At 42.4% G+C, this 18,712-nt stretch overlaps 1 protein-coding gene and 1 pseudogene across 1 annotated transcript in view; one reads left to right on the plus strand and one right to left on the minus strand.

Annotated features, from left to right (window-relative positions):
- Nucleotides 1–18,712, minus strand: part of MALRD1 (MAM and LDL receptor class A domain containing 1) — a 761,302-nt gene that overhangs the window by 600,822 nt on the left and 141,768 nt on the right.
- On the plus strand, nucleotides 13,190–15,328 carry LOC129513756 (bromodomain-containing protein 3-like; annotated as a pseudogene).

Below are 18,712 nucleotides of genomic sequence, written 5' to 3' on the forward strand. Positions count from 1 at the left end.
CAAAATGGTTAAAAGATCTAAATGTGATATTAGAATTCATCAAAATCCTAGAGGAGAACACAGGCAACACCCTTTTTGAACTTGGCCACAGCAACTTCTTGCAAGATACATCTATGAAGGGAAGGGAAACAGAAGCAAAAATTAATTACTGGGACTTCATCAAGATAAAAAGCTTCTGCACAGCAAAAGAAACAGTCAATTAAACTAAATGACAACCTACAGAATGGGAGAAGATATTTGCAAATGACATATCAGATAAAGGGCTAGTATCCAAGATCTGTAAAAAACTTATTAGGGGATCCCTGGGTGGCGCAGCAGTTTAGCGCCTGCCTTTGGCCCAGGGCGCAATCCTGGAGACTCGGGATCGAATCCCATATTGGGCTCCCGGTGCATGGAGCCTGCTTCTCCCTCTGCCTGTGTGTGTCTCTCTCTCTCTGTGACTATCATAAATAAATAAATAAAAATTTTAAAAAAAGAACTTATTAAACTCAACAGCAAAGAAACAAACAATCCAGTCATGAAATGGGCAAAAGACATGAACAGAAATTTCACCAAAGAAGACATAGACATGGCTAACAAGCACATGAGAAAATGCTCTGCATCACTTGCCATCAGGGAAATACAATTCAAAACCACAATGAGATACCACCTCATACCAGTGAGAATGGGGAAAATTAACAGCAAAAGAAACAAATGTGGAGAAAGGGGAACCCTCTTGCACTCTTGGTGGGAATGTGAACTGGTGCAGCCACTCTGGAAAACTGTGGGGGGGTTCCTCCAAGAGTTAAAAATAGAACTGTCCTATTACCCAGCAATTGCACTGCTGGGGATTTACCCCAAGGACACAGATGCAGTGAAAAACCAAGATACCTGCACCCCAATGTTTATAGCAGCAATGTACACAATAACCAGACTGTGGACGGAACCTCGGTGTCCATTGACAGATGAATGGATAAAGAAGATGTGGTCTATGTATACAATGGAATATTGGTCAGCCATTAGAAAGGATGAATATCATTTGCTTCAACGTGGATGGAACGGGATGATGTTATGCTGAGTGATGAAAGTCAAACAGAGGAGGACAAACATTATATGGTTTCATTCATTCAGGGAATATAAGAAACAGTGAAAGGGATTATAGGGGAAAGGAGGGAAAATGAGTGGGAAATATTAGAGAGGGAGACAGAACATGAGAGACTCCTAAGTATTGGAAATGAATGAGGGGTAGTGGAAGGGGAGACAGGTTGGGGGATGGGGTGACTGGGTGATGGACACTGAGGGGGGCACTTGACAGGATAAGCACTGGGAGTTATATGTTGGCAAATCGAACTTCAATTAAAAATATTTTTAAAAAATGAAACAATGGAAACACCATTTATGAAATAGAGAAGACTGTGAAGAAGTAGGTTTTGGGAGAGAGGGAGAAACAGGACCTATGTTTTGGACATGCTATATTTAAGATCCTGTTAGGTATTCAAGTAATCATGTCTAGCGGAGACCTAGATATATTAATCAGTCTGTACCTCAGGTGAAAATTTCAGGCTGGAGATATAAATCAGAAAATAATCAAAGTGGCAAGAATAAGGCACAAAAATAAGAGAAAGATTAAGAGTGATTCCTAGTGTCAAGGACATCAAGTCAAGTAGCTATTAAACTATCAATGTCAAAAGCTGGTGATAGGTTTGATGAAGATTGAGAAGAGACCCCTGGATCTAAATCACTGGTGACTTTGATGAGAACAGTGTCTGCTTGATGGTAACAGCAAAGCCCTCACTAAAGTGAATTAAAAAAATTCTAAAGATAAAAGCTAAAGGCAATATATATAATTATTTTTAGGTATATATTTTGTAAAGGAAAGGGGGAAAATGATGTGATAGCTGCGGAAGAATTACGATGGAGAGAAAAACATTTTTTAAGATGTGAGATACAAAACCTGTCTTTAGGCCAATAGAAAAGTCTCTGGAGTCATGTCAGGCAGGCACGGGTTCTACTTATAGGAGAAAGGGGTGACAATTGCTGGGAGCATGGACAGTTTATCCAGGATAAAGGAGAAAAGAGAGTTTGTAGATAGGTTGAAGGCTTGTTGGAGCTTACTAAAATCTTTCTGATTGTTCCTATTTTCTCAGTGAAATAAGATATAAGATCATCAGCTGATGCTAGGGACATGAACGCTGAAGATGGATATTAAAGACAGGAGAAAAATGTGCTATACCCTGAGGTAAATGGGTGAGTGAATGGAGTAGAGAAATACAATGATTCCTTGGAAGTACAAGAACAAAAATAAGGCAGTGATCATCCACATACAGTGAGGACAGACAACACTGCTTTGTTTTCTTCCCCAGCCACATTCAGCTGTGCAGCTGAGAGGGCTGAGAGGCACAGTTAATCTGTTAGTGCTGGGCAGCTCAGGTGGCTCAGCAGTTTAGCACTGCCTTCAGCCCAGGGCATGATCCTGGAGACCCAGGATTGAGTCCCACATCAGGCTCCCTGCAGGGAGCCTGTCTCTCCCTCTCTCTCTCTCTCTTTGTGTCTCTCATGAATGAATAAATAAACCTTTTTATAAAAAATCTGTTAGTGCTTTAGTGACTATCAAAGGACAACAAGGAAGTTGAAGGTCAATGTAAGGCAATCATTCCAATATGAAGCAATGGAATTTAAACTGCCTAAGAAGGGAAGTGAGTATATGAAAGGATGAGAGACACTGAAGTGTTGGTATGATCAGCAGATTGTAGGTACTGGTAACACTGATATATTGATGGAATGGTAGAAACACAGGAAGAGAGCTAAAAATGGTAGGAAGTAGCTAAAAAAGGAAGATGGTTGCAGGTTAGGGGTTCTAGTTACTGCTAAGAAAACACTACTTTTCATGCAAAAGGGAGAATGACTCAGAAGGTGGAACCAAGAGTCCAGACAACAGAAGTAAGAACCCATATCTTACAACCAAATCAAAGAACTCCAGCTCAACTTTTCCCAGCTACATTTCAAAACTGCTTTGAACCAGTGATTTCTTTTTCTACCTCCTATTCTCCCTCTCCTTTTTAACTAAAATGTCAGGTGTTATCCTGATGCCAGTCCTATGATTATATGTTAAGAATTTTGGAAGGAGATAACTTCTATAGTTAATTTCACAGGTTAACAGATGGAAGGAATTGTGTCTAGGAGATATACCACATTTACTGAGACCATCAAAGGAAACTAATAGGGATGCCTAGGTGGCTCGGTGGTTGGGCACCTGCCTTTGGCTCAGGGTGTGATCCTGGACTTCCAGGTTCAAGTCCTGCATCAGGCTCCTTGCATGCAGTCTGCTTCTCTGTCTGCCTGTGTCTCTGCCTCTCTCTCTCTCATGAATAAATAAATAAAATCTTAAAATAAAGGAGACTAATAAAGTTCTAAAAACTGACCCTAAAAAAATGAAGATCTAGGAACTATCAGATTTATAATAATTTTCTTAACTTTAGGTAACTACAATAACACATAGACAATTAAATGAAATTAGGAAAATAATCCATGAATAAAACAAGAAGTTTTATTGACAAAGAAACAGAAACCAGAAAAAAAGATAAACCCAAAAATAAAGAGAAATTCTAGAGTTAAAAAAAAGTAATTCAGCTGAAGTAGTTAATAGAATTTCAAAAATACACTTAGCCATGCAGAAGGAAAGAATTAGTGACCTAAAAAATAAGACATAGGAAAATTATCCAGTCAGAGAAAGAAAAAGATAAAATGAGAAAGAGTGAAAAAATCCTAAGGGACTCATAAATACAATGGGTATTCCAGGAAAAGAGAATGAGAAAGGGCAGAAGCAAACTGAAAGCAATAGTGGTTAAAAATTTCCCAAACCTGGGAAGAGAAATGAACATACAGAACCATAAGGCTCAAAAGACCTGAAATAGGCTGACTTTGAAAAAGGCTGTACCTGAAATATGCTGACTTTGAAAAAAGCTGTACCAAAAAGGACCAATTAAATTGTCAAAGCCAAAGAAACAATTTTAAAAGCATTAAGGAAAAAAGAGAAAAGTACATAAACGGGGACTTCCATGACTATAAGCAGATTTCTCAACAAAGACTTTTTAGGACAGGACAAAATGGGATGACATATTCAAAATATTGAAGAATAATTAAGAATTCTATACCCAGCAGAGCTGTCCTTTAGAAATGGAGAAATAAAGACTTTTCCAAACAAAAGATGAGGGAGTTCATTACCACTATACCTGCCTTATAAGAAACACTAAGGGAATTCTGAGTAAAAGTAAAACATAAGCCTTATAAAAATATAAAAAGAAAGTATAGGGATGCCTGGGTGTCTCAGTGATTGAGCATCTGCCTTTGTGGTCCAGGGCATGATCCTGGAGTCCCGGGATCGAGTCCCACATCAGGCTCCCTGCATGGAGCCTACCTCTCTGTCTATGTTTCTGCCTCTCTCTCTCTGTGTGTGTCTCTCATGAATAAATAATAAAATTAAAAAAAAGAAAGTATAAAACCCACTGGTAATAATAAACAGTAAAGGTTAGATTCTGTAATATGGTGATGGTGGTGCATCATTCACTTACAACTCTAGTTTCAAAGTTTAAATAAAGGTAGTAAAAATACAATAACTACAGTAATTGTTATTAGTTACAAATACAACAAAATATGTAAATTTTATAAGAAATTACCTAAAATATGAGGGGGAGAAGAAGTAGAAGTATCAACTTTAGGAATTTCAGGAAGTAAAGTTGTTATCAGCTTAAAATAGGGTTTGTGATTTTAAGATGTTTTATGTAAGCCCATGAAAACCACAAAGAAAAAAACTGTAGCAATCACACAAAAGAACAGGACAAAGAAGGCAAAGGATACCAGTACCAAAGACATTAAAACAAAAAAGAAAACATGGAATAATACTTCTCCAAAACAACCAGAAAACATTTTTTTAAAGATTTTATTTATTTATTCATGAGAGAGAGGGAGAGACACGGGCAGAGGGAAAAGGAGGCTCCCCATGGGGAGCCAGATGCAAGACTCTGGTCACAGGACCCTAGGGTCACGCCCTGAGCCAAAGACAGCTCTGTGCTCAACCACAGAGCCACCCAGCATCCCAAAGCAAGTTTTTAAAAGGCAAAAATAAGTCCTGATCTATCAATAGCTACTTTAAATGTAAATAATTCTCCAATCAAGACAGAATAGCTAAATGAATTTAAAAGAGAAAGAAAAGAAAGACCTAATACTTTAGCCTCAAAGACACACATAGACTGCAACTAAAGGGAAAGGAAGAGATATTTCAAGAAAATGGTAATGAGAAAAAAAAAAGCAGGAATAGCTGCATTTATATCAAACCAAGAGGCTTTAAAATCATAAAAAAGAGAGGCACCTGGATGGCTCAGTCAATTAAGTGTATGCTTTGGGCTCAGGTCATGATCCCCAGGGTCCCCAGCAGGGAATTTGCTTCTCCCTCTCCCTCTGCCCCTACTCATGCTCTCCCTCTCTCAGGTAAATAAGTAAAATATGTGAAAAAAAGAAAAAGAAGTAAAATTATAAAAAGAGAGAACAAAAAGGTCATTATTTAATGATAAAGGGGTCAATACATCAACAAGATATAACAACTAGATATTTATGGAACCAACATCAAAGCATCTGAATAAATAAAGCAAAAAAGAACAGAGGTAAGAGGAGAAATAAATACTAATACAATAACAGTTAAAGACTTTAACATGTTACGCTCAACAATAGATTATCCAAGGAATCTATAAGTTAATAGCAGATTTGAACAACGCTAGAGGCCCAATGGACTTAGACATATACAAAACATTCTATGCAATAACAGCCAAATTCATTCTTCTTAAGTGCACATGGAACATTGTCTAGCGTAGACTATATGGTACGCCATAAAACAGGCCTTACCAAATTTGAGAAAATTAAAACCATATCGAATATTTTTCTCTGACCACAATGATGTGAAAATAGAAGTTGAAAATAAGGAAAACAGGAAAATTCATGAATACTCAAATTAAATAACACATTCCTGAACAATCAATGAATCCAAAAAAATAAATAAATAAAGGTGAAATAAAAGTTCCTTGAGACAAATGAAAATGGAAACATTACAAAAATTAAGGGGTGGAGCAAAAGCATTTCTAGGAGGAAAGTTCATACCAATAAATGCCTACACTAAGAGGCAAGAAATATTCCAAATAAATAACCTAACTCTATCCTTAATGAACCAGAAAATAACTGAGCCCAAAGTTAGCAAAGAAAATGCAAAACAACGAAGATTAGAGCAGAAATAAATGAAATAGAGAAATTAAAAACAATAGAAAAAATTAACCAAACTAAGAATTGTTTCTTTGAAAAGATAAAATTGATACATTTTAACAGGAAAAAAAAAGAACTCAAATTACAAAATTATAAGTGAAAAAGGAGATATTCCAATGAATACCACAAAGGTACAAAAATTCATAAAGGTTACTACAAACAACTATACACCAGGAAACTGACAACTGAGAATATATAAAAAATTTCTTTGAAACATACAACTTCCTAAAATGGAATCAGCAATAAATAGAAAATCTGTCTAGACTAATTACTAGTAAGGAGAGTGAATCAGAAAAGGAAGGAAGGAAGGAAGGAAGGAAGGAAGGAAGGAAGGAAGGAAGGAAGGAAGGAAGGCAAAGGAAAGAAAGAGAAAGAGAGGGATCCCTGGGTGGCGCAGCGGTTTGGCGCCTGCCTTTGGCCCAGGGCGCGATCCTGGAGACTTGGGATTGAATCCCATGTTGGGCTCCCAGTGCATGGAGCCTGCTTCTCCCTCTGTCTATGTCTCTGCCTCTCTCTCTCTCTCTCTCTCCTCTCTCTCTCTGTGTGTGACTATCATAAATAAATAAAATTAAAAAAAAAAAAAAAACAGAAAAAGAAGTTCCTATGAAGAAAAGTCTAGAACCAGATGGCTTCACTGGTATATTTTACCAAACTTCTAAGAATTAATATACCAATATTCTCAAACTTCTCCAAAAAAACAAAAAGTAGAGAACATTCCCAAATAAGCCTTATGAGGTCAGCACTATCTTCATACTCAAAGACAGATGAGAACCCTACTAATAAAGAAAACTATAGGCCAATATCCCTGATGATTATAAATGTGAAAATTCTCAACAAAATACTAGAAAAGATATCAGCAGCCTATTAAAAGGACCATTCACCATAATCAACTTGGATTTATCCCTGGGTTGAAAGGATGGCTCAAAATATGGAAATTGATCAATGTGATACATCACATTAATAGAGTGAAAGAAAAGAATCCTATTATCATCTCAACAGACACAGAAAAAGCATTTGACAAAACCCAACAGTCATTCATGAAAAAGAAAAAAAAACAGTTAACAAATGAGGTATGGAAGTAACATACCTCAAAATAATAAAGGCCATATTGACAAGCCCATAGCTTATATCACACTCAATGGTGAAAGGTTGAAAGCTTTTCTTCCAAAATCAGGAACAAGATAAGGTGCCCACTCTCACCACTCCTCTTCAATATAGTACTAAAAGTCCTAGCTAGAGCAATTAGTCAACAAACAGAAAAGGCATCAGAATTCAAAAGGTAGAAATAAAATGGTCTCTATTTGCAAATAACATGTTTTTGTATAGAGAAAATCCTAAATATTCAACCAAAAAACTGTTAAAATAATCAACAAATTGAGCCAAGTTGTAAGACACAAAATTGACATACAAAATAAAATTTCTATAATAACAAATTTTCTGAAAAGGAAATAAAGAAACATATCCAATTTATAATTGCATGAAAAACAATAAAATACTTAGGAATAAATTTAAGGAAGTGAAAGATCTATGCTAACAACTGTAAGACAATGATGAAAGCAACTGAAGAAGACATAAATAAATGGAAAGGTAGGGCAGCCCAGGTGGCTCAGCAGTTTAGCGCCGCCTTCGGCCCAGGGGTGTGATCCTGGAGACCCAGGATCAAGTCCCACGTTGGGTTCCCTGCATGGAGCCTGCTTCTCCCTCTGCCTATCCCTGTGTCTCTGTTTCTTTCTCTGTATCTTTCATGAATAAATCAATAAAGTCTTTAAAAAAAAAAAAGGAAAGGTATCCTATGTTCCTGGCCTGGAAGAACCACTATTATTAAAATGTCAATACTACCAAAAACCATCTATAGATCAATGCAGTCCCTATTGAGATTCCAGTGACTTTTTTTTAAGCAAAAATAGAAAAAAAAAAAAAACACCTAAAATTTATTTGAAGCCAAAAAAAAAAAAAAAAGCAAAGAAATCCTGAGAAAGAACAAGGCATGAGGCATTATTATTCCTGATTTTGTAATATTTATTATAAAGCCATGGTCACTAAAACAGTAGAATACTGGCACAGAAGCAAAGAGACCAATGGAATAAGGAATTCAGAAACAAATCCAAGCATATATGGTCAACAAATATTTGACAAGTGAGTCAAGAATGCTCAATGAAGAATTGTCTCTTCAATAAATGATGTTGGAGCAATGGATACTCACATGTAAAAGAATGAAACTGGACCCATAGCTTACACCACTCACAAAATTAACTCAAAATTAAATAAATGCTTAACTGTGAGACCTGAAACCATGAAACTCCTAGAAGTAAAATACAGGATAAAAGCTCCTTGACACTGGTCTTGGTAATTATATTTTGGAAATCACACCTCAAATGTAACCAAAAAATAAAAAATAGACAAGTGGGAATACATCAAACTAAAAAGTTTCTTCACACCTAAGGAAGCCATCAACTAATTGAAAAGACAACCTACAGAACGGGGAAAAAATATTCACAAACCATATTAATAGCCAAACCAAATAAATAATGCAGAAAAATCTATGGCAGAAAAATCACCCAATTTAAAAATGAGCAAAAAACCTAATAACCATTTTTCAAAAAACGATACACAGATAGGCAACAGGTATATGAAAAGATGTTCAGCACCTCTAGTCATTAGGGAAATACAAATTAAAACTACAATGAGATACCACCTCATGCCTGTTAGAATGGCCATCATCCAAAAGACAAAAGATAACAAATGCTGGTATGGATGTAGAGGAAAGAGAACACTTGTGCACCCTTGGCGGGGGGGGGGGGGTTGTAAACTGGTACAGCCACTGTGGAAAACAGAATGAAGGCTCCTCAAAAATTAAAAACAGAACTAGTTACAGTCCATTTCTGGGAATATATCCAAAGGAATTGAAAACACAAGAAAAGATAAATGAACCTCCCGATAAACAGCAGCATTATTTATAATAGCGGAAACAGGGAAACAATCTAAGTGTCCAATGATAGAGGAATGGTTAGAGCAGTTGTGGCATATATGGTTGACTCCTGAACAATGAGGGATTTAGAGGTGTGACCCTCCTCATAGTTGAAAATCTGCATATAAAATTTGACTTTCCAAAATTAAGAGGCAGACTCTTAATAGCTTACTTAGTAAGACTGGAAGTCTTACTAATAGCATAAACAGTCAACTAATACATACTTTGTTTATGTATTATATATTGTATTCTTACAATTAGGTAAACTAAAGAAAGGAAGGCACTATGATGTATACCTTAAACCTCATTCAGTGATGTATGTCAACTATCTCTCAATAAAAGTGAAAAAAGATGAAAAGATACAATTTTCACTTGCTTTTTTGAAATATTTGCAGTAGCCAGCCTCCTATTGACTCCTCTTTCCTGAAGGACCCTAGAGGTATAGTATTCCAAGTTGGGAGTCATTAATCCAGTGGGGGGGGGATGTGCTTCTCCTCCCCCACTATCAGAGTCTTTAGTATCACCCAAGAATCTTCTATTTCTCCATTAGTCCTAGTTTTCAAGGCAAAATCTCCATAGTGATCACCACCACAGCTCCCCACCTTGCAGAGTCTACCCCTGTATACTCCATCACTCCTTTGTTACCACAGATAAATTGTTTGGGTTCCTAGCAGAGGCCATTCTCTACTCATGTACTGGGTCACACCCTCTCTTGGCTATTCAACAACTGCATCTCTCCAGAAAATCCTCCCCCCTCTTGCATCACACACAAACTATCCTTCTTTATTCTTCACACCTCTTCCACAAGTCTAGAGAAACATGCTGGTAAACTCTCTTGAACCCATTTCATGTAAGAGCCACCACCTCATTTCTCAGTTTTCCTTAATGAAGTCTTAGAGGTTGATGAAAATTATAACTTTCCAATTTTCTCTTGAGCTCCCTCCAATCAAGCTTTCTCCTCTTGCTAAGATCCACAATTACTTCATAACATTATATCCGAAGTCAATTCGCAGTCCTCATCTTGGTCTATCAGCAATATGTGACAGTTAACCAGGTTTTCCACTATCTTGAAACACTGAGAACTTGCCTTTCAAGACAGTAAATTTTCTGAATTTCCTTCCTTCTTTCCTCATTGTTCCTTTCTTCATCTCTGCTGGTTCTTCCTTTGACCCTTGTTTCTAGATCTTTGATCTTTTATCTTCATTACTTTAGAGAACTCTTCTAGTTGCAGGATTTAAGTGTCATCTCTATGCTGATGTCTCACCAATCTGTATCTCCAGCCTGAACCTCTTCCTTGAACTCCAGATTCATATATCTAATTCTCTATTAGGCATTTTTTTCTGGGCAGCCCAGGTGGCTCAGCGGTTTAGCACCACCTTCAGCCCAGGGTGTGATCCTGGGGCCCCGGGATCAAGTCCCATGTCAGGCTCCCTGCAAGGAGCCAGCTTCTCCCTCTGCTTATGTCTCTGCCTGCGCCTCTCTCTCTCTCTCTCTCTCTCTCTCTCTCTCTCTCTCTCTCTCTCTCACACACACACACACACACACACATAAATAAAATCTTTTAAAATATATATTTTTAAAAAAGACATCTTTTCCTGAATATCCAATGTAATACAACCAGGAATGATCTTCTGAGCTTTTCCTCCCAAAGTCAAACATAAGTTTTTCTTAGAGACTCCTAAGGTCTTAGCAGATGGATTGTGAACCTTGGTTGCATTTTATAGTCACATGGGGGGCCTGAGTTCCACCTCCCAATGATTGTAACCCAATTGGTCATGGCATCCAGAGCGTTAGAAACTCTCTATGTAGCTTCTCCAAAGAAGCCAAGATTGAGGACTGTAGTTCTGGATGGGTTGCTTCTTCCTTTAACCTCAAATCCTATCATTTTTTTCCCATAAACACCCTCCTCCAGCCACACTGGTCCCCTTGCTATTGCTCAACTCACCAAGTATGCTCCTGTTTCAATTCCTTCTTTGTGCCTGGAACACTTTTACCTAAAATATCCTTAAGATTTATTTCCTTATCTTTTCAAGTCTTTGCTTTAAATCAATGTGTCATTGAAATCTACTATGACCACCCTATTTAAGTTTGCAAAGTTCTCTGCCAACCACATCATTTCCCCATTACCCTTACCAGGACTTTTTTTTTTTTCAGCATTATGCCCTTCAAAAATATGTAATTTACTCATTTATTATAGGTTCAGTCTCTCCCCAATTAGGAAGCAGGCTCTGAGAGCAAAGGAATATCTGCATTTTTGCTTACTGTGGGATCTCACATCATGCATGATATATAGCAGGTACTCAAAAAACAAGCACTAGTGACATTCCTTTTTCTAATATGAAATTTTCTCCTTTCTCATTTTCATCAAATTCTTGGTTCTATTTAAGAGTTAGACCTATTTGCTGGTATCCCAAAATAACCCTACTTAATAGTTCATCCACTTCTAATTTTTTTTCAAAGGGTTATCTTTCCTTACATTTCCTTAATTATGAGCTTCTCCTTAGGGTTTAGTATTTGACCCTTTAACCTTCTTTATATTTACACTTAATAACCGCTCTCCTTTGAAAAGAGGAGACTTCATTTTTCAGACTTCAGCTAGAATGGAAAATTTTAAGTGGTCCGCCATGTCAAAGTTTTAGTTAAGAACACTGGACCTTACTCTCACCCAGGTAAATCCAGTAAAGTATCAAAGCTTCAATTATTTATGTCAATAAATCCAAATATTGTTTCTCTAATGCACTGTTCTCTTATCAGTGTCAAAAAAAAAGTAATGATCTCCTCCCTCCCTCCTGCTCCCCGCCCCCCTCACTCTATATCTTATAAGTCAAGATAAAAATTCAGGAGTATTACTTAAAACATCCCTTTTCCCTTTCTCCCAAAACTCAGCCAAGTGTTTCTTTATTCTACTTATTAAATTTTTATTATGACCTATATCTTCCATGTCACTTCTGTTCATGATAATCTCTTACCTTTCCTCTTAAAGCCTCCAACTGAAACCATTATTTCCCTACTTTCCCCTTCAATACATTCTACACACTGCCAAAGTATAAACATTTAAAGACCTTTAAAATTCATGCAATTGCATAAAAATCCTTAAATGTCTTTCCTATTATTTAGTATAATAGTCTTACCATGGTTAAGCTAATACTCAACAATCTCTATGCTTCTCTTGCACATATGCTCAAACTATCACAGTTTCTTTAATAAATCAAGATTACTTTCCTCCTCACTCATTTTAATGCCTTACCACAGTCCATTTCTTCTGTTTGGAACCTCCCATTTATGTTCACTTAGCTATTCAAAGTCATTCTATCACATCCTCTTAAAAGTTAATGAGATTCATATAGTCAATGGATCTTGACAAAGGACTAGACAACACAATGAAAGAAAATGACAGTATTTTCAACAAATGACAATGTAAAACTGGACACCACATGCAAAAAAACTGAGTCCAGATGCAGACTTCACATCCTTCACAAATATAAACTCAAAATAGATCACAGTTCTAAATATAAAATGCAAAATTATAAAACCTCTGCAAGATAATGTAGGAGAAAATGCAGGTGAACTTGGGTATGGCTATGATTTTTAGATACAACACCAGGGCACAATCCATGAAATAACTGATACACTGGACTCCATTAAAATTTTCTGTTCTGCAAACAGCAAAACAGCAATGTCAAGAGAATAAGAAGACAAAGCACAGAGTTGAAGAAAATATTTACAAAAGAACCATCTAATAAAGAACGGTTATCCAAAATATATATAGGGAGCCAGCCGCGCGGGCCGGGAGGGACGGCCGTCGGAGCCGCCGAGGCCACGTGCTGCCTGGTTGGGCCTAGAAATGGGATGTCAGGCCTCCAAAAGGAGCATAGTGGAAGCAAGGGCCTCGCTGAGCTGCTGCTGTGACGGCCAGTGAGCGAGCCGCGGAGGATGTCCACCACGACGACGGGCGCGCCCGCTGGATCCCGGTGAACCCCTGGAGGTCTCCAACCCTGCCAAGCCAGGCCGCAAGACCAACCAGCTGCAGTACACGCAGAACGTGGTGGTAAAGACGCTCTGGAAACACCAGCTCGCCTGGCCCTTCTACCAGCCTGTGGATGCAATCAAGCTAAACCTGCCCGATTACCATAAAATCATAAAAACCCAATGGATATGGGGACCATTAAGAAGAGACTAGAAAATAATTATTACTGGAGCGCGAGCGAATGTATCCAGGACTTCAACACCATGTTTACAAATTGTTACATTTATAACAAGCCCACAGATGACACAGTGCTAATGGCCCAAGCCTTAGAGAAAATTTTTCTGCAGAAAGTGGCCCAGGTGCCCCAGGAGGAAGTTGAATTATTACCCCCTGCTCCGAAGGGCAAAGGCCAGAAACCGGCTGCAGGAACCCAGAGTGCAGGTACGCAGCAAGTGGTGGCCGTGTCCTCTGTCTCCCCAGCAACCCCCTTCCAGAGCGTCCCCCGTCACTGTCTCCAGACGCCTGTCATTGCTGCCACCTCTGTGCCAACCATTACTGCAAACATCACATCGGTCCCTGTTCCCCCGCCGCCGCCCCACCTCCTCCCTCGACGCCCATCATCCCTGTGGTCCCTCCCACACCGCCTGTCGCCAAGAAAAAGGGTGTAAAGCCGAAAGCAGCCACCACGACGCCCACTGCATCCGCCTTCACCGCGAGCCGGAGCGAATCGCCCCCGCCATTGTCAGACCCCAAGCAGGCCAAGGCGGTGGCTCGGCGAGGGAGTGGGGGCCGCCCCCATCAAACCGCCCTAGACGGATCTAGAGGACGGCGAGGTGCCTCGGCATGCGGGCAAGAAGGGCAAGCGGTCGGAGCACTCGCGGCAGTGACAGCATCCTCAAGGAAATGCCGTCCAAGAAGCATGCGGCCTGCGCCTGGCCCTTCTACAGGCCGGTGGACGCCGAGGCCCTGGAGCTGCGCCTACCAGACACCATCAAGCACCCGATGGACCTCAGCACTGCCAAGAAGAAGATGGACAGTCGCGAGTACCCAGACGTGCAGGGCTTCGCTGCGGGCATCCGGTTAATGTTCTCCAACTGTTACAAATACAACCCCCCAGACCACGAGGTGGTGGCCATGGCCAGGAAGCTCCAGGACGTGTTTGAGATGCGGTTTGGTTTGCTAAGATGCCGGGTGAGCTGGTGGAGGCGCCGGCCCTGCCTGCCCCCGCAGCCCCCGTGCTGAGCAGGGGCGCCGAGAGCAGCCTCAGCAGCGGGGAGAGCTCCTCGGACTCGGGGGAGGAGCGGGCCACCAGGCTGGCGGAGCTGCAGGAGCAGCTGAAGGCTGTGCACCATCAGCTAGGCAGGCGCCCCGTCGCAGGCCCCAGAGAACAAGCCAAAGAGGAAGAAGGAGAAGGAGAAGAAGAAGGAGGAGGAGGACCAGGACAAAGACAAGGACAAGGAGAGGCACGAGGCAGTCTGAGGACGAGAAGAAGGCCAAGGTGGCCCCACCTCCAAGCAGGCCCAACCGAAGAAGGCTCCCACCAAGAAGGCCAGCAGCACAGCCACGGCCAGCAAGCAGCCGAAGAAGGGTGGCAAGCAGGCATCAGCCTCCTACGACTCGGAAGAGGAGGAAGAAGGCCCGCCCATGAGCTATGACGAGAAGCGCCAGCTCAGCCTAGACACCAACCGGCTGCCCGGGAGAAACTGGGCTGCGTGGTCCACATCATCCAGTCCCGGGAGCCCTCGCTCAGGGACTCCGATCCTGATGAGATAGAGATTGACTTTGAGACTCTGAAACCCACCACTTTGCGGGAGCTAGAGAGATCCGTCAAGTCTCGTTTACAGAAAAAGCAAAGGAAGCCGCTCTCCGCAAGCGGGAAGAAGCAGGCGGCCACGTCCAAGGAGGAGTTAGCTCAGGAAAGGAAGGAGTTAGAGGCGCGGCTGCAGGACGTCCGTGGACAGCTGAACAACAAGAAGCCTGCCAAGAAAGAGAAAGCGGGCTCTGCGCCCTCGGGAGGGCCGCCCCGGCTCAGCGGCAGCAGCTCCTCCGGGTCCCGGAGCAGCAGTTCCAGCGGATCCAGCTCCGACTGCAGTGACTCAGAATGAGCGCTGGACTCGCAGAGCAGGACAAAACCAGCGATGTCGCGCACGCCCAAACTCTGCAGTGTTCCTTTCCCTGGTTGCTATACTACTCTGGGTCCGCGGCGTGCAGGTTTTCTTCTAAACTCGGTGTTACGGTATCTTCCAGTTTTTGCTTTAATAGGTCAAAGATCTTTCTCGTGTGCACGTGAGGCTTTATGAGAAGGTGTGAACCCGCATAAAGCCTTCCCTGCGTAACTGAGTTGAGTTCCTTGGAGGCGGCAACTTCAAACGCTGACCTGATGACCGTAGAAAAACATGTCAGGGGATCCCTGGGTGGCGCAGAGGTTTAGCGCCTGCCTTTGGCCCAGGGCGCGATCCTGGAGACCCGGGATCGAATCCCACGTCGGGCTCCCGGTGCATGGAGCCTGCTTCTCCCTCTGCCTGTGTCTCTGCCTCTCTCTCTCTCTCTCTCTCTCTCTCTCTCTCTCTCTCTGTGTGTGTGTGACTATCATAAATAAATAAAAATTAAAAAAAAAAAAACATGTCAGATGTGATCTGAAGTTTCTTGCAAAACCCCTTTCTTATGCCCAACCTGGTCTGTAGCTCCAGAAAGCATTGTTTGAAAGGAAGTGTCTCTGAGATGGTACTGCACCACAGGCTGTCAGCTTTGCAAACAGGCGATGTCTCTGTCCCCTCAGCTCAGCCCCGCGGCTGGGGTCACCTCTTGCTGCAGGGTGAGGGGACTGTGGAGGTGCTGCGGGCTCCAATCCAGGCTTCTGCAGGGGTGGAGAGAGGCTGATGGGCACCGAGGGAGGGGCGTCGGGAGCTCTGGGAGGGAATACGGGGGCCGCCTGTGCCACGCGCAGCTTTCCATACACTGAAACTTTTACCTCAACTGGAAAAAAAAAAAAAAGATTAAAAAAAAACCTAAAGGAGACTTTTTTGTAAGGTTCAGCAATTTTCTACGAAAGTCCAGCCCCATGTGTGTCCCCAACTCGTGAGCTGCCGCTGCTGCACACTCAGGGCCCTTCTCCCAGTCTCGTGTATATATGAACACTTTATTTATTGACATCATTGGTGGCTTAAAAAAAAAAAGAAACTGCAAAAGAAATGCATTAAAAAAAGAAAGAAAGAAAGAAAGAAAGAGAAAGAAAGAAGAGAAAGAAAAAGAAAGAGAAAGAAAAAGAAAGAGAAAGAAAGAGAGAAAGAGATTAAATAAATAAATAAATAAATAAACAAATAGATAAATAAATAGATAAATAGATAAATAGATAAATAAATAAATAAATAAAAGCAGGCCTTCTCCTCTGGGGAGGAGAGCCCCAGCCCCTGCTCCGATGGCGGACCCGTGGCCTCCAGGTGCTGGCGTCCCGCCGCCTGTGCGGTGCTGTCTCGTCTGCACGCTCGCCCTCCCCAGCCCTGCCCCACAGGGCTCTGTGTGCCCTCCGTGCCCATATGCAGAATTGGGAGACTTGTGGGTGTAGACAACTTCCAGCCGCAGCGCATTCTCGGTCTTCACATTTTGTGTGTTGAGTTTTTTTGTACTCACTTCTGGTCTCTTTAGGACTGTTTTAAAAGAAATCAATTTAGGGAACCCCAGTTATATAATATAAACTTTGTAATCTGAGAGAAAAAAATGCATAGTAAATCTAAGCCTTGATTTTTAACTTTCTATTGTAAATAATTAATAATAATAGTAATAATAATATACAGAGTTTAACAGAAGGTTATGTTTGTTTTATTTTTTCCAGAGGCTGCCCTGCGGCCTTTGAGCGCAAGGACACCCCGCACTTCTTGCCTGAGCTTGGAGCACTGTGGCTTCGGCCGAGAGTGCCAGGGGTCGGCCGTCCAGGACCCCCAAAGGGGTGCCCCTAACCTCCCAACCCCCAGGGCAGGGGCCCTGCGGCCCTGTGCAGCCTTCCAGTGCAGCCGACAGTGGCCTGGCCAGACTCTCCCGGGGGTGGAAGAGCCTCTGGCCACAGGAGGGTTTGCTCCCTGAAGACCACGCTGGGCTCCCTGCTTGAGCGTTTTCCCATTAGCCCAGAAATAACAGGGCACTGTCCCAGACTCCCTGTGAGGACTTCCTGGAAGTGGGTGCTGGGGGCGGAGCTGCGGGTGGCCTGGCCTGTGGTCCGGTGGTGAGTTTCCAGGTGGTTGGAGTGGGTGGGAGGTTCGGGTCATCAATATCCTAGTAGGGGGGCAGTCTATAAAAATCCTAAAGTGGATTCAGGTTCCACCGGCCCTTAGGATCACAGATGCCCTTGCCGGACATGGAACCGATGAAGCAGCGGGTGGCGGGTTACCATGTTTCTTACTGCTGGTGATTCTGACGCTTGGTGAGTGTTGAGCCAGTTTGTTAAACTTTTCATTAAGTTTTGTTTATAATAAAAATATATGTGGATTTTCAACTTAACATTATTTATTTATTTATTTATTTATTTATTTATTTATTTATTTATTTATTTTTTATTTATGATAGTCACACACACACAGAGAGAGAGAGAGGCAGAGACACAGGCAGAGGGAGAAGCAGGCTCCATGCACCGGGAGCCCGACATGGGATTCGATCCCGGGTCTCCAGGATCGCGCCCTGGGCCAAAGGCAGGCGCCAAACCGCTGCACCACCCAGGGATCCCAACTTAACATTTTTTAGAGTTACCCTTGTGTTTCAAAGGTGTTTTCTAAGCAGATCAGTAATGGAATATTTAAACTAGGACTTTAAGGAATTAATGCATGACACGACGGATGGTCTTACAGCAGGATCTCTCTGGCAACGTGCAGCGAGCGCACCTCCCTGAGCAGAGGGTGCCTGGGGGGCGCGGGGGGCTCCCGTGGAGCACCTGTCCAGCTGCAGGCCTAGCGGGGGCGGTGGCCTGTGTGAGCCCTTAGGTTGGTGGGGAGCGTGTGGTCCTCGCCCCCGGCACAGTGGAAGCATTTCAGAGCACTTGGTCACCCGCTGGCTGCGCGGGACACACGGGTTCTGGAACACCTCTGTCCCTCGCCCCGGGAGGAGGCCGCTGGCCGCCCTGGCACAGAGGGCTGCCATCCATTCTGAGCAGTGTAGCTCGATGGTGCTGTGGCTTCTTGAGGCTTTCCGTGCAGGCTTCAAAGCCGGTTTCTCTTCAGAGATGTCCTCGGCCCCCTCGAGGTCAGCCTGTGGATGTTTGCCGTCTCCGCGTTTCCGCGTGTTGGGGAGACGCAGTCAGACAGGCCGGACTGCTGGGGCACGGAGAACCTGAGGGCAGCCCCCCACGGCCTCCTCTCGAGGGGAAGGGACCGTGTGTTTAGTAGGTGGGCCTCACGGGAGCCCTGGAGGCCCGGGGTGGGGGCAGAGACCCCTGCTCGTGCTGGGGCGCGTCATCTGGCTTACAAACTGGAAGAGATGTCTTCTTTTTGTTTCTGTTTGTG

Source organism: Nyctereutes procyonoides, unplaced genomic scaffold (genome assembly GCF_905146905.1).
Source record: "Nyctereutes procyonoides isolate TBG_1078 unplaced genomic scaffold, NYPRO_anot_genome, whole genome shotgun sequence".
Classification (NCBI taxonomy): domain Eukaryota; kingdom Metazoa; phylum Chordata; class Mammalia; order Carnivora; family Canidae; genus Nyctereutes; species Nyctereutes procyonoides.